At 40.7% G+C, this 16,035-nt stretch overlaps 1 protein-coding gene across 3 annotated transcripts in view; it reads right to left on the minus strand.

Annotated features, from left to right (window-relative positions):
* USF3 (upstream transcription factor family member 3) overlaps positions 1-6,623 on the minus strand; it is a 44,759-nt gene extending 38,136 nt beyond the window's left edge. For 2 of the 3 annotated variants that reach the window (XM_061194190.1, XM_061194189.1), the window contains exons 1-2: positions 6,419-6,623; positions 2,767-2,898 (exon numbers count right to left, since the gene is read on the minus strand). The gene's annotated coding sequence lies outside the window, so the exon portion shown is untranslated. The remainder of the gene's footprint in view (positions 1-2,766; positions 2,899-6,418) is intronic. The other variant, XM_061194191.1, reaches the window with a different exon arrangement.
* Between the last annotated feature and the right edge of the window lie 9,412 nt (positions 6,624-16,035).

Consider the following 16,035-nt stretch of genomic DNA (forward strand, 5'->3'; position numbering starts at 1 on the left):
ATTCCCTTCTTAACCATTTCTCTCTTGTTTCCAAAATACAAAGAGTTTCCTCATATTGAACTGGAATTTACTGCCTTTTCTGTCTATCATTCCGTTTCTTTCCTCCTTTCCTATGAAACTTCTCACCTTTCCTTCACTGGCCAATCTCTCCTAAACCCCATGGCAGTATGCCTTCTGATTGCTCCTGCCAACCAAAACTGCTTTCTTAGAGGTCAGGGACTATTTTTCACCAAGTCAAAGGTCTTCTCTTCTCTGCAGGATTTGAGGCTGCTGATCTCTGCCTTTTCTTGAAATTCTCTCTCCCAGGCTGTCTTCCTCTCTCCAATTATGCATCATCTTTCTCTAACATGAATCCTTGTCTTTCTCTCACTTTGACTTCCAAGGCTGAATGCTTTTTTATATTTGCTTTTTCCCTGCAAAGTTTCCAATTGTTTCTGTGTAAAAGCTGTTATGTTTTTTACAATAAAGCTATATTTCACCACTGATCTTGTTCCAAATCTTTGGTTAGGCAAAGCTCTCTTCAGAACAATTCATTTCAAAACCAATAAACAAGACTCTGTTTGCAACATGTCAAATGGCCTTGCCTCTTAAGAGACCTATTTCCAATTTCTCCATTTTACCGACGACACCAAAATTTTAACATGGCTTTAAACTCAAAAGTAACCTTCAGATCTTCTCACCGAATCCTATCAATTTGTTTCACAATGTTCTTCTCATGTTTGTTACTACCACCTTACGTGGGTCCCCATTTTACACAGGTCTGGCTCTTTTTTGCTCCCAGTCTTTTCCCTATTCTCCAATGTCTCATTCATCTTTCCATTGCACTGTATCCCATCACATGCCTGTCCTGCTCCAGAATCTACAGTACCATTTTCCAACATCTACTGTATCAAATCCAAACTCTTGGATCCTACCTTTCATGACTCTACCTCACACTGCCTTCTTTATTGGCAGGGCTCACTCATCCATTTCTACCCAGTACAACACACAGAGGAGCAGGGTTATACAGCTGATCACATCATCTACTCTTCCCTCCTCCCCAGTTCAGACAGATTTTTCCCTGTGCTCCTTATCAGCTAGTTTATTTTTTGCTAAATCTATGCTATTTTCCCACTGACACAACTTTTCCACTTTGCTCTGCTTATCCAAGTCCTATTAACTCTTTAAAGCCCAGTGCAAATCTGTCCTCTTCTATAAAACCTTCCCTAACATTTCCAGCTAAGACTAAACCTTCTACCTTTGTTCTGGACTCTATCACTCCCACTTCTTAGCAATTTTGTTACAAAAGTATATCCTTTCTCTCATATATTATTAATCTCTCCTTCCCTATTAGTGCTTTTACATTAAAATGTATTATTCATTTTTTTCCCATTTAAAAGATTAAAAAAATTTTTTTTTCCTTTTCTGACCTTGCCACAGATTCTAGATGTTCCTATTCTCTTCTCTCTTCCCACTATCAGGCTCCTTGAACAAGTAGTTTATACTCACTGTCCTTTCTTCCTCACTTCCCATTCACTCTTCAACTCCCTGTTACATGGCTTTTATTCCTAAAACTGTTTACATCAAGCTCACACATCAAGATCTCCACACTGCCAGATCCTACAAACTCTGTAGGAAATATCTTGTTTTTGGCCTTCTGGCAATACCACCTCGCTCTTCCTTTGGACAGCTTCTCTGTCTGATTCCTGAGGTCTGATATGACTATCAAACATGGGCTCACCTCTGGGGTGGGCACAGGGCTGACCAACAAGACTCTGTGCACAAGGAGGAAAACTGGCTGAGGCTGAGTTAGCCCCACAGACCCATGTGATCCTGGAAGCTGCTTTCTCTGGTCTTCCCAAGGCTTCATTATTCTACCTTCCTTCACTTCCATGAACTTACCAGTATCTATCCATAAATCCCCCTTTTCTGCTTAAGTTAGCCAAAGACAATTTCTGTTGCTTTAACCAAAGAGAAATTGATCCTGCAATTGGAGTAGAGGTAGAAGTGGTACCTCTCATGGTTACACTACAAATTTCTTCTCCCTGTTACCTTCACTACAGGCTTCTGCTGTTTAAGAAATTACAGTAGCTAAGGGGAGACTGCTTTTGTCAAGGGACCCAATAATGGCTTCATTAATTTGGAGGGAAGGCTGTCTGGGGCTCCTCATGCAGCCAGGTAATAGACAAAAGGGAAGTCACAAGGAGCATAGGTGGGAACTGGGAGAACCCTGGGGCACCTCTATTTACTAATACTAGCAGCAAAATTACCACACTACTGCTACATTACACAGACAAGGTCTGCCAGGGCTCAGACCTCTCAGGAATAAAAGTTTGCAAACCACACATGTCTGACTCCAAAGTCCATGCTCTTTAACATACCACTTCCTACCATGACAATCTACTGGTAGCTCCTTAATCAAGAAATGCCCTCTCTCATTTCCATGCCTTTGCACCTATCACTTTGTTTGGAATGCTCATATCAGCTTTCCAACTGGGAACTCCTAATTATCCTCTTTGAAACTTTCTCTGATCCCTAGAGGTTAGTCCCAAACATCCTGACATAATACATACTCTACAATATCTTAACAGGAAATACACTCTATATGCTTATTGGCTATTCCCACTAGACCGTAAGTTTCTAAATGGTAGACACCACATCTTCCATATTTGTATGCTCAACAATTAGTACTCAGTATGGGAGTAATAAATGTCTATTGAAAGAATATCTGGTTTTTCTTAATTTTACGTGGTATTAATCACTGCATCATCAATTTTGAGTACTTACGTTTAAATTAGCTAATGAATATTGTGTTCAGTCCCTTATTTGATATGATGCTCTCCAATCCTCCCAGTAAGTCTAAAAACTTCTTGAGAGCTGAGTCCACACCATTTACTACTTCTGTATTCTCTTTAGCACCTAAGAGTATTGGACACATGGTAAGCACTCAATAAATACTTGATGAACTGAATTAAAAACAGGATATTAGCACATTAATAGGAGCAACTTATTATGCCCTACTGATCTAATTAAAAGATCTGGACTTCTGAAGTACTGCAATTGTACCCGTATGGAAAATTTAATGAGAAAAAGAAAAATTATCTAATTGGACAGTTAACAGCTTTTCTCTTAGAGTTCCACAAATATTTTACAGATAACAAGAGTCGACTTCCAGAGCTCAGAATAAAAGACTCAAGGTATATACCTCCATGCATATTGGAAGGATGATTACATGTTTAAGCGATCTATCATAACCATAATTACTTAAATTCCACTAATCCTTAATAAATCCATAATAGGAGTCTAGGACATAAAAATATTTAATAGTGAAATCAATTAATGCCAAATCAACCTATGCTAAAGGTGTATATGGTTATCTTTGCATAATATATAACACAACATTTACTCATTTCACAAACATTTTTTGAGTGCCTACTAATAAGTGCGATGTTAGGTCCCAGAAGTACAAAGATGAAGAGAACACAGTTGCTATGTTCAGGGGGTTCTAGCTCCACATGCTGCAATGGTATTTAAGAATACAGTGTGAATCGTACCTCCTGGAGCTCTCAATGTGGACGCTTTAGGGGTAGCAGGCTCATGGAGAAGGTGGATAAACACATACTCAACGGCAATGTGATTAGTGTTAACACAGAAATAAGTACAAGCTGTTATGGGGCCACAGAAGAGAAAATAATCAACCTACTGAAGAAGTCAGGAAAATACATGGAAGAAACTGACATCCATACATGAATTCAATGTGAGTTAAGGTGTGAGGAAGCTACCACGACAGAAACATCTGGGATGGAATCAAACCTGAAACTATGGTTGCAAGCAGAGTGGGGAGGTTTCAAAGCAAATCAATCCAACTCACAGCAAACTGCTGTAGAAGAGCGAAAAATAAAATACTCCTTGCGGGCTTCCCTGGTGGCGCAGTGGTTGAGAATCTGCCTGCCAATGCAGGGGACACGGGTTCGAGCCCTGGTCTGGGAAGATCCCACATGCCGCGGAGCAGCTGGGCCCGTGAGCCATGATTACTGAGCCTGCGCGTCTGGAGCCTGTGCTCCGCAACAAGAAAGGCCGCGATAGTGAGAGGCCCGCGCACCGCGATGAAGAGTGGCTCCCGCTTGCCGCAACTGGGGAAAGCCCTCGCACAGAAACGAAGACCCAACACAGCCAAAAATAAATAAATAAATTAAAAAAAAAAAAAAAAAAATACTCCTTGCCGTTAAGTTTGAGAATAATGAAACACATATACAAAAGAAGTTATAAATAAATTTATTAAAGAAAAAGAAAGTTAAACCACCACATGATGTAACCACAAAGGGAGTCTTTTAAACAATATGTGGATTAAAATTTCAAAGGGAGCCAATCACTAAAGAGAAAGAGCTGTCCAGGAAAACCTTCATTAAAGTTTAGGGTTAGAACTGTTGTCATTGGGGAGAGGGAGCACAGGGAGGGGCATCCATATGCTGAGAAAGACCAATGTCATTAACAAAAGCAGGGATCTGAACTGCATATCTGTGGGACCACAAGGAGGCTCATGTTGGGAAGTAGTGGGGGGAAAGCTGGACACATGAGTGAAGGCCTAATTTAGAATAGCCTGGAACGCAAGCCTAGTAGATTGGACATTGTTCTAGACACATAGTAGTTCTCAACCCTGACTGCTGAATAGAAACACCTGGGGAGCTTTAAAAAATACACCTACAGCTGAGGTTAACCCCACATCAAAAGTAAGAGACTCTCTGGGGCAAGCAGTCTGGGCATTAAAATGTAAAAGTACATAAGATGATTCTACTGTATAGTCCAGACTGAGAACCACTGGGTTAGAGGATAAAAAGGTAAGACATGAAAGATATGGTTAAGACCCAAGCTTGATTCAGTCTCTGTTTATAAGCAACAATTTTGAGCTGATTGCCTGTTGAAGCTTATCTCCTAACTTGAGTTAAACATTCTCAGTTTTCTTGTTTCTTTTCCCTTGTTGACAATGCTAAGGTCTGAAAATAGGAAAACAGCAGATCAATTTCTTTTACCTGCCTATTTCACTGACTGCACAGTCTGCAACTTTAGAATTTTATTTCCATGAAATAAAATTCATGGAATTTTATTTATAGCATTTCAATCCTATGCTGCCCTTGAATCCCTGCAGTGAGGTGCTTTTATTCCAAAGAATGTTCTAGGCTGCATGCATGTCTGGATTTTATAAAACTTCTTTTTTAAATATAGAGAGAATGTAATACCTATGTATAAAAAAAATCATACTGCTTAGATTAGAGCAAAACGTGAGATTAAGTTCTTCTTTACACTGTTCCTGAGACAGGATACTGTTCCTGGTTTCAGAAGTGCAATGATTACAAAGTACTTTGCTTATTTTGTAACAATTACTTTTAAAGTACTTCGCAAATAAAGGGAAACACCAAATGTATCCCATACAGCAACTCTGTACTACATTAAACACGCGTCCTGTGCAGGAGGAAAAAGTCATCAAAGTGATTAGAGTGCATGACAGCCTGTTGATCCTTCAAAAAGCAGGTTTGCTGGTTTGCTTGATTGCTTTTTAAGAAAAAGCAAAGGTACAAATATGCTTCAGAATCCATGTTACTCGCGGAAGGGTTTATTCAAGAAATCTGTACTTTGATAAGTAAGCAACTGTCTTTTTTCCGCAAACTTAAGTTAGCCACAACTGTCTAGTTTTGTGTGGTGTTAGGTCAATATATCTACTTAATAGTAAAAACAGCATGAGAACGTAAGCTGGAAGTCTTTAGCTGGGATCCCACATATAGGTTTATGCATTCTCTTATTTCCAGATAAAGTTAATAAATTCAAAGGACCATATCCCACTGTAACCGTAGTGGGGGGAGGGGGAAGGGGACAGCGGGTATGGGAGAATCGTTCCTATTCAGAAAGGAAAAGAAAGGCTTCTAAAAAGAAGACGCAAGCCTAACTCTCCGACATAGGTGTCAGAGTTAAAAAGCAAGTCACAGGAGTCTGACCAGTGGGTCCGAAGGAAATTCGGAGGGCAAGGAAAGAAGAGGGAATTAAGGAAACAGGAAAAGGTGAAGACGGCGGGCAAAGGCCATCCGGTATGAACCTGAATGCCCAGCTCTTTATGCACCCGGGGCAGCGTGGAGCCCTTCTCGCCCCGCGCGCATGTCGGGGGTCGGGACGCAGCGCGAGCCCCCCACGGGCCTGGCACCAGGGGACGCGGGGCGCCGGGAGGTCGGGGAGAAGAGGGGTGCGCGCACCTTCGGCGCTCGCGCCCCACTAGGCTCCGCACGCAGGGGTCCCCAGGAGGAAGACACACTTTGCGCAGCCCTCGCCTCCGGGAGCGGGGAAGGGGTGGGTGGAGCAGAGCCCGGAGCCGCCCCCCGGAGCCGCCCCCGCAGCCCCGGCCCCCGCCCCCCGCCCCGGCTGTCAGCGGCCCCCTCCAACAGTCACTCACCCCGGGGCTGCGTGGTCTTGGCCGCGGCGGCGGCGGCGGCGGCGGCGACCCCAGCCTGGGTCATGATCCCAAGCGGGTTCCGCAGGGTTGTCCGACCGCCCGGGCGAATCTCTCAGTCTGCGGCCGCCGCCTGCTCCTCTGGGGCTGGGGGAGCGCGGGCCCAGGCCCTCCTCTCCCCCCGCCCCCGCCGCCTCTTCCTGCGGCCACTGCCGCAGCTGCGAGTCCGAGCCTTCAAGGCCGGAGACCCGGCGGCAGCGCGGCCTCAACTTTCCCAGCCCCCCTCCCCCCGCCCCTCCCGACCCCTCCCCCCGCCCCTCCCGCGGCCGCCGCTCGGCTCGCGAACAGCCTATCCTGGGTGCACCGCGGTCCCGCCTCTGCCACTCATGGCACCAATCCGATCCCGGGGAGGCTGCCGTGGTAGCCGATCAGAACCCGAGACGCCGTTGCGCTCGGCTAGAGGGCGGGAGGAGGTGGAGGGAAAAGTGAAGAGTGAACGGGCCTCTGGCGGCCCAATGAGGAGGGCCGGGGGGCGGAGGTGTGCAAGTTGGGTTGAAGGAACAGGAAATATTCTTAAAGGTAGAGTGATGGGCAGGACGGAAAGCCAGTAGGTGAATGGGAAAGAGGTGGGCCTGGTTCCTTAAAGGGGACGCCTTGAGAACCCAGAAAAGGAGGTGTTTTAAGAAACTTCTTTGTATCATGGTCTCTGTTCTGCTTTACATGTCTTCGGTAGGAGTTTGGAAGTGGAAAAACTGGAAAGGAGGAGGGCACGGAAGGCTTTCAGAAACGATTAGAGATCCTCTTAGCCTAGAGGGCAGGAAGGCGGGATGATGCCTCTGTAACACAGGAGGTGGTGAAGAGAAAAGAGAATGCAGACGTCTCCGGCTGCCATTTCACTGGAAGATCGTTGCCGACCTGACGCTGCTCAAATTTGTTGGCTCTGGTCATCTGTCATTTTTCATTTGCCACAAAGGCGGATTCCTGCGAACTGGAGATGACAGTGTTCAGAAATGTCCTGGGGGCCTCCTAGCTGGGGGAAGCGAATATGTGACGTTCGGGGATGGGATTTGGAACTTCAAGCTTGGGTTCTTATAGACCTAGATCTGGGAGGTACAGAGCTGCGGGTGATGGCATGGAGACCTGAGGGTCTGCTAATTCCAAGATGGGTTTGAGGCCCTGGAACCGTGGTCACAACTCCCTTTTCCTGGTTTTACTTCCTATTTCATAACCCCTCCTCCCCTGAAACAGGTGTCCTCCACCTAGTGGTGGTGAAAGATTTCCAAGAGCTTCCACCACCAGGTTCGGAAATGTCCCAGATCTTACATGTCCAGGGGCTAGACCAGGCAACTTCCAGAAGGTGCACACAGGGCATGGCATAGTGGGAATTACTTGAGCCTGTGTACAGAGGAAGCTGACCTTGTATTGGGAAAAGGTGTAAAGTTAAACAGTAACCACACCTTATGTTTGTACAGCAGTTTAAAAGCTATGATGAAACAGAAGGCCTTTAGTGTTACTTGTAAACTATGGCATGATAAACAGCCTGGAAATTTTCTTTAACTCTTGTATCTCAGCATATAAAGTTCTAGCCTCTGAATGCATTTAGCATACCCAAATCAAAGCTGCAGATAAGAAAGACCCTAGGATTCAGAGCCTAATAGTAATGCTAATATAGCGCCTGAAATTGTATAGTATTAGTATGTCCAGCTGTAGGAAATAATTTCCACTGTGATCAGAATATAAGGTATTCTGGTTAAAAATTATTCTGGTTAATAAACATCGTATCTCGGGTATGTATGATTTTCTAAGCAAGTGCAATGCATCGAGCCTAAAGTAAAATAACACAAATAGTTTTGACAGTTCAGAAAACAGTTGTTAAGAGTTTCTTTGGACCACCATTGAAAACATACATGAATACCTTTCTGGCACAGTGTAGAAATGTTAAATAAGATAAATTTCTATTTGATAAAATGTGGGGGTGGTAAATTGGGAATTTGGGATTAACAGATACAAACTATATAAAAAACGAGGACCTACTGTATACCACAGGGAACCATATTCAATATCTTGTAATAACCTATAATGGAAAAGAATCTTAATCACTTTGCTGTGCCCCTGAAACATTGTAAATCAGCCATACTTCAATAAAAAATTAAAAACAACAACAACAGAAAGGTCTGAATGTTCGCTTTTTAGTTTAATCCTCATTCCTGACTGAAGCCCAAGTCCCAATCATAGATCTCTTCATTGACTTTGCCTATTCAACGTTGGTTTACGGCTCTAGATGACAGGATGCCATCAGAATATTGCACCAGTCCAATTCCCGGCTAGCTGACATGTGCTTATAGTGCCTACACTGATAATAAAATATGGTGGCCAAGTGAAACTGGTCTCCCTGCCTCTAGGCCAAATCCATTTTTCACACCGCTGGAGTAAATCTGATTTTCACCCACATACTTAAGATCCTTCAATGGCTCTAAAAGACTCTTTGCACGACTTACAAGCCCCTTGCTTGCCTCCCCAGTTTCATTTCCTGCCATCTCTTTTTTCCTGTTCCTGGGGCTGAAAGACTGGGGGATGGAGGGGCTCTCTGGGCTCTGCTCTACCCAATACCTCTCTGCTCCCAGAGAAGGGGGTCGCGCAGAGTGTGTCTCCTCGCGGGGGACCCCTGCGTGCGGAGCCAGGTGGGGCACGAGAATGGGGGTACGCGCGCCCTTCTTCTACCCAACCTCCGGGCGCCCTGTGTTGCAGGATGCCAGGCCCGTGGGGGGCTCACGCTGGGCCCCTTCCCCAGATGCGTGGAGGGCTAGAGAGGCTCCAAGCTTGCGTGTTCTTTTTAGAAGTTTTCAGAGATGAATGGCAGCGGTACAAGTGAACGGTCAGTTGTTTTCCAGGATGGTTGTAGTATTTCGCATTGTCAACAGAAATACATGCGGATTCCAGGTACTCCACATCGCCAACCCTTGACATGGTCAGTCCTTTTCATTGTAGCCCTATGGTGTGAAGTGGTCTCTCGTGATTTTAATTTGCACTTCACTAATTACTACTGGTGTTGAGCATATGTTCCATGTTTATTGGACAGATGCACATCTTCTTTGGTAAAGTGTTCAAATCTTTAGCCCATTTTAAAAGCAGGATGCTTGTCTAGTTATTGAGTTGTAAAAGCTCTTTGTACCCTCTGGATAAAAGTTCTTTCTCAGATATATGTTGTGCAAATATTTTCACCTAGTCTGTATCCTGGGGGAAGGGGGACAAAACCAAGATCGCTTTCTTAAGGTATCTTCAATAAACTGAACATATTTAAAATGTACAACATGGCAGGTTTTGAAGTTTGTAAGCACCTGTGAAACCATCTCCACAATAAAAAATGAACATATCTAGCTTGCCGTCAGTTTTCCTCATCCTTCTTATTCACTCCTTCCTCATGCCCTCATCCTGTTCTCCAGGCAACTACTAATCTGCTTTCTGTCACTATACATTCGTTTCATTTTCTAGAATTGTATATAAATGGAATCTTTCTGTTGATACTCTTTTTTTTTTTGTCTATCTTCTTTCATTCAGCATGGGGGGGGGAGGGAGAGATTCATCCACTTTGTTGTGTGTATCAATAATTCATTAGCTTTTGTTGCTAAGTAGTATTCCATCATATGGGTATATATATTCATGTTGGTGGACAGTTAGATTGTTCGCAATTTTTGACTATTACAAATAAAAATGCTAGAACATTTGTGTATAAGATTTTGCATGGACATTTGCTTTCATTTTCCTTGGGTAACAATTTGGTAAATATCCAGTGAAATGGCTGAGTCAGATGCTAAGTGTACCTTTTTTTAAAAACTGCCATATTGTTTCCCAAAGTTGTTGTACTATTTTATATTCTCACTAGTAGACTATGAGGATCTGAATTGTACCATAGCCTTATCAACACTTAATATGGTCAATCTTTTAAAATTTTAGTCATTCTAATAGGTGTATAGAGGTATTTCCTTGTGACCTTAATTTGCATTTCCATAATGACTAACGATACTGAGCATTTTTCATGTACTTATTAGCCATTTGTATATCTTTTATGAAGTTCTGTTTAAATCTTATGCCCATTTTTATTGGGTCATTTGTTATTTATGGAGTTTTAAGAGTTCTTTATGGATTCTGGCTATATAGCCTTTATCAGATGTGTGATATACAATATATTCTCCGAGTTCTGGGTTGTCTTTTCATTCTCTTAACTGTGTTTTTCAAATAGCTGTTCTTAATTTTCAGTCCAATTTATCAATTATGTCTTTTATGAATTATGCTTATGGGGTCATATCTAAGAAATCTTTGACTAACACAAAGTCACACAGATTTTTCTATTTTTCTTCTAGAAGTATTATAGTTTCATGTTTTATATTTATATCCACGGTGCATTTTAAATTAATTGCTGTATATCGCAGAACTATGGATGAAAAATTCTTTTGTATTGGGAATAAGGATTATATTTTTGTATTGGGAAGTCCAGTTTTTCAAGCACCAATTGTGGTTTTTTAGTTTGTTTGTTTTTCTTTCTGGCCGCACAGCGCGGCACGTGGAACTTCCCCAACCAGGTATTGAACACAACCCATGCCCCCCCTGCAATGGAAACAGGAGTCCTAACCACTGGACCACCAGGGAAGTACTCAAGCACCAACTGTAAAGACCATCCTTCTTCCACTGAGATGTCTTTGTACCTTGGGCAAAAATCAGTTGACCATGTATGTGTGGTTGTTATTTCTGGACTCTATTCTGTTCCATTGATCTATTTGTTGATCTTGACACCAATACCACACTGTTTTAATCACTGCAGCTTTTTTTTTTTTTTAATTCACTGCAGCTTTATAAGTCTTGAAGTCAGGTAGTGTATGTAAGTCCTCCAATTTTCTTGTTCTTTAAAAAATTGTCTTAACTGTTCTAGGTCTTTCGCATTTCCATATAGACTCAAGCTTGTCAAGTTAAGAAGAAAAAAAAAAAGCCTGCTAAAATTTTGAGTGGGATTTATAATTCAATTTGGGAAGAAATTACAACTTAATATTGAGTCTTCGGATTCATGAATGTGTTCTCTCTCTCCGTTTATTTGGGTCTTTTAAATTTTTCTCTGAGGAGTGTTTTATAGCTTTCTGTAAACAGGTCTTACATGTATTTTGCTAAATTTATCTCTAAATATCACATATGTTTATGCTATATTAATTTAAATTTCTAATTTTAATAGCTGGATATACGATTGATATTTGTATCTTGTGGACTTGTTACACTCACTTATTAGTCCTAGTAGTTTTTTTTTTTTTTATGTTATCTTAGCATTTTCTACTACCTCATATTACCTGCAAATAAATTTTCTTTCTTTCTATCCAATCTACCTACAGGCTTATTATTTCTTTTTCTTGTCTTACTGGACTGGCTAGGGCTTCCAGGGCAATATTGTATAGAAGTGGTGAGAGCAGTCATCCTTGCCTTTTTCACAATCTTACATATAAAACATCCAGTTTTTCACTATTAAGTATGATGGCAGCTGTAGGGTTTTTACAGATACCCTTTCCAAGTTAATTTCCTTTTTATTCCTTTGTCATTGAAAGTTTTTATCATGAATGAGTACTGAATTTTTCTGCATCTACTGAGATAATCATGAGGGATATTGGTCTACTGTTTTCTTGTAATGTCTTTGTCTGGTTTTGGTACTAGTAGAATGCTGTCCTCATAACATGAGTTAGGCAATATTCTTTTTTCTACTATTTCTTGAAGAGTGTAGAATTGGTATTATTTCTTCCTTAAATATTTTTTAGAATTCACAAGAGAAGCCATCTGGGCCTGAAATTTTCTTTGCAGGAAGGATTTTGACTACAAATTCAGTTTCTTTCATACATATAAGGCTATTCAAGTTACCTATTCTTTATTTTTTTCTAATATTTGACTTTTGTTTTTGGTATCAGCTTTATTGATATATAATTCACATACCTTACAATTCACCCATTATGGTTGAATAATATTCCATTATACGCATGTGAAACATTTTGTTTATCCATTCATCCGTTAATGAACATTTGAGTTGCATCCACTCTTTGGCTACTATGAATAACACTGCTATGAACACTCATGTACAAGTTTTTGTGTGGACATGTTTTAATTTCTCTTGAAATTATATACTTACATACCTAAGAGTGGAACTGCTGAGTCATATGTTCAACCTTTTGAAGAACTGCCAAACTCTATTTCTTTTTGGGTGCCCTGAGTGACTTGTGTCTTTCAAAAAATTTGTCCATGTTATTTGTTGAATTTATTGAATACAGTGGTTTGCAATATTCCTTTATTATCTTTTTATTGTAAGTTCTGTAGTGATGTCCTCTCTTTCTTTGCTGATGTTGGTAATTTGTGTCTTCTGTGTAGGGGGTCGGGGGGAGTGGTCAGTCTGGCTAGAGGAGAGGTCTATCAATTTTAGTTTTTCAAAGAAGTAGCTTTTATTTTCATTTAATTTTCCTACTCTTACTGTTTTCAATTTGATGGCTTTCTGCTCTTTATTATTTCCTTCCTTCAGCCTACTTTAGGTTTAATTGGCTCTTCTTTTTCTAGTTTCTTAAGGTAAAATCTTAGATCTTTGATTCAAGATCTCATATACAAGCAACAAAGATTTACCGTATAGCACAGGTAACTAGATTCAGTATCTTGTAATAAACTGTAATAGAAAATAATCTGAAATAAATAAATAAATGAATTACATTGCTGTGCACCTGAAACACAATATTCTAAATCAACTATACTTTAAGGGAAAAAAAAAAAGATCTCATATACACATTTAATGCTATAAATTATCTTTTTTTTTTTTTTAAATGGTAGTTTCTTTTTTTGACTTTTTTTAATTAAATTAATTAATTAATTAATTTTGGGCTGTGTTGGGTCTTCGTTTCTGTGTGAGGGCTTTCTCCAGTTGCGGCAAGTGGGGGCCGCTCTTCATCGCGGTGCGCAGGCCTCTCACTGTCACGGCCTCTCTTGTTGAGGAGCACAGGCTCCAGACGCGCAGGCTCAGTAGTTGTGGCTCACGGGCCTAGTTGCTCCGCGGCATGTGGGATCTTCCCAGGCCAGGGCTCGAACCTGTGTCCCCTGCACTGGCAGGCAGATTCTCAACCACTGCACCACCAGGGAAGCCCCTATAAATTATCTTTTAAGCATTTAATCCTACAGCTTTGACATATTGTTTTCAGTTTCCTTCTATTCAATTTTTTTCTAACTTCTCTTGCAATTCCTTTTTAGACACATGAGTATTTAGAAGAATGTTGCTTAATTTCCAAATATTTGGGGGATTTTCCAGATTTATTGATTTCTTGTTTAGTTCTGGGGTGGTTAAAGGATGTGGTTTGCATAGTATCAATCCTCTTTAATATATTGTGACATATTATTTACCAAGAGTTCAAAATCTCTATAGCAGAAGATTTGTCTATTTCTCTTGTCAGTTTTCTCTTATTATTAGGTTCACATTCATTTAAGATTATATTCTCTTGGTGGATTCCTTTATCATAAATATCCCTCTTTTATCCCTGGAAATATATTTTGTTCCAAAATCTACTTTGGTATTAATTTAGCCACTCCAACTTCCCTTTCATTTGTGTTTACATGGTATATCTTTTCCACCCCTCTTCTGGTTCACTTGTATTTAAAGTGGGTTTCTTATAGGTAGCATGTTGTTTTGTTTAATTCAGTATGAAAAATCTCCACCTTTTAATTGGTGTGTTTAGACTATTTACATTCAATGTAAGGATCAATATGGTTGTATCTGAAGTTTCCATCTTGCCATCTGTTTTCTATTTGTCCCATCTAGTCTTTGTTGTGTACAATTTTATACCTTGCCTTCTTCCACTTCAATCATATTGTTAGTTTTTAAAAGCTGGGTAATACTGAGATATCATATTTATTGTGAACATTATTATACAGCTCAGCCCCTTAACTAATTGTGACCTTGAGAAAGTTACCTTCTCTAAGCCTGTTTCTGAAACTGTAAAATGGAGCTAATGAAAGTTCCTACCACAAAAGACTGTTGCATGAATTCAGTGAGAGCATCGATCAAAGTGCCTGCCACATGGTAATCTTTCAGTAAATGTGATAGTAATGAATGAATTCAATGCCAGACAGTGGGGTTAGGCCCTGAGGATGCACGTATTTTCAAATTCTCATCATTTAGGCAAAGATAAGGCCATACTTTTGTAAGCTGCCTTATTAGAGTTTCCTTTTCCATTAATTGTATTTCCTTTGTGAATTATGTCCTTTCACCATCAAAAGATCTCAACGTTTTTCTTAGGTATGAGCTCTTTAGACAGAAAAACTGTGTTAATGCAAAATTTTGCAGTCCCCTTTCTAATACACTTATTTGTAAATGTTATATCTGACCATATTTTAAAAACTTTATGATTTTTGTAACTTTCCTGGAGGATATGCCTATTAGAATTTTTTAAAACTTCACTCTTTCAGACATTTTTACAGGCATTTTATATTCTTCACATCCACGAATGTGGTATATCACCACTTTATCTCTTCCATTAATTCATTCAGTTTCAAAGGAACGTCATATTTTGTATAAACTATAGCTTTTACTAAATTAATCTCTCTCCTCTGTGATCACTGTGAATGGGTTAGTTTCCCATTATCTAGCTGGTGAGTGCTGACAGTATGCTCCTGATACTTGTGTCTAGCTTTTATTAAACTTAGTTGGTTCTGTACTGAAATGTTGAGATAACTTTGGCTTTTCAATTCCAAAGTTTTACAATGATCATTCATCTCTCTTTTTTCCCCCCACTCTTAGGTATAAAAAGAACATTAACAATTATTCATTTTGTATTGAGAACCAAAGTAAAAATTGACTGAAATGTTTTCTCCAAAATTCTGTAAAATGTATTACACCTACCACTCCAACACAGTACCTCATGGCACTTGAAATAATGTAATGTTTGTTCCCTACCTGTTAAGATCACCAGGGCAGGTCTATGCCTATCTTTTTCACTGTTGTATCGTCAGTGCCTGAACCATTGTGGGTACATTCTTTGACCTTATCTAAGTTACCAGAACATTTTTTAAAAAAATTAACTTTAAGGACTGGCAATAATCCAGGAACCATGCTCTAAATTTGTCCCAGGTTACACATTACTAGCTGGATTTCAATTTGGAGTGAAGAGACACTAGACAATCTCATGTAGGGAAAGAGGGTTTTGCAAGAGAAGGGGAAGCTTTTAGTATGCGGTAGTTGCAGTTAAAATTGCAGGAGTGGGCTTCCCTGGTGGCTCAGTGGTTAAGAATCCACCTGCCAATGCAGGGGACACAGGTTCAAGCCCTGGTCTGGGAAGATCCCACATACCACGGAGCAACTAAGCCCGTGCGCCACAACTACTGAGCCTGCGCTCTAGAGCCTGCGAGCCACAACTACTGAAGCCCACACGCAAAGAGCACCGGCTCCGCAACAAGAGAAGCCACTGCAATGAGAAGCCCGCGCACTGCAACGAAGACCCAACGCAGACAAAAAAGAAAATTAATTTTTAAAAAATTGCAAGAGTTATCAGTGTTTCAACTATAACCAACTAAATAAGACGTCTGATGAAACCTGCACAGTATGAACAAAGGTCATGTAGATT

This window comes from Eubalaena glacialis, chromosome 6 (genome assembly GCF_028564815.1).
Source record: "Eubalaena glacialis isolate mEubGla1 chromosome 6, mEubGla1.1.hap2.+ XY, whole genome shotgun sequence".
NCBI classification, from domain to species: domain Eukaryota; kingdom Metazoa; phylum Chordata; class Mammalia; order Artiodactyla; family Balaenidae; genus Eubalaena; species Eubalaena glacialis.